Source organism: Arachis duranensis, chromosome 7 (assembly GCF_000817695.3).
Source record: "Arachis duranensis cultivar V14167 chromosome 7, aradu.V14167.gnm2.J7QH, whole genome shotgun sequence".
In the NCBI taxonomy this organism is placed as follows: domain Eukaryota; kingdom Viridiplantae; phylum Streptophyta; class Magnoliopsida; order Fabales; family Fabaceae; genus Arachis; species Arachis duranensis.
In genome coordinates, this window is record NC_029778.3 from 48,830,414 (window position 1) to 48,831,126 (window position 713).

Consider the following 713-nt stretch of genomic DNA (forward strand, 5'->3'; position numbering starts at 1 on the left):
CCATATTCTAGCTCTGTCTCTTACAGCAAAAGGGAAAAGCATGAGTCTGTAGACTTCAGGATTAACTCCATTTGTCTTTACAGTATCACAGACTTGCAAGAATTCAGTTAAAAACTGATAAGGATCTTCAGATGGAAGTCCATAAAACTTGCAGTTTTATTGCATTAATGCAACCAGTTGAGGCTTAAGCTCAAAGTTGTTGGCTCCAATGGCAGGAATGGAGATGCTTCTTCCATCAAACTTGGACGTTGGCTTTGTGAAGTCACCAAGCATTCTCCTTGCATTATTATTATTATTTTCGGCTGCCATGTCCTTTTCTTGTTCGAAAATTTCTGAAAGATTGTTTCTGGATTGTTGTAATTTAGCTTCTCTTAATTTTCTCTTCAGAGTCCTTTCAAGTTCTGGATCAGCTTCAACAAGAGTACCTTTATCCTTGTTGAGAAGAGAACAAGAAAAGAAAGAGGAATCCTCTATGTCACAGTATAGAGATTCCTTTATGTTAGTAGAAAAAGAAAGGGGTATAAGAAAGAAGATGGAGATTCGGATTTTTGGATGAAGAAAGGTGAAGAGAAGTGTTAGTAATTAATTAATTAAATAGAATAAGAGAAGAGAAGAGAAGTTTTCGAAAATAGTTTTGAAAAAGGGGTTAGTAATTTTCGAAAATTAAAGATAAGATAAGTTTAAAATTAAAATTTAAAACAAAAAGAATTTTT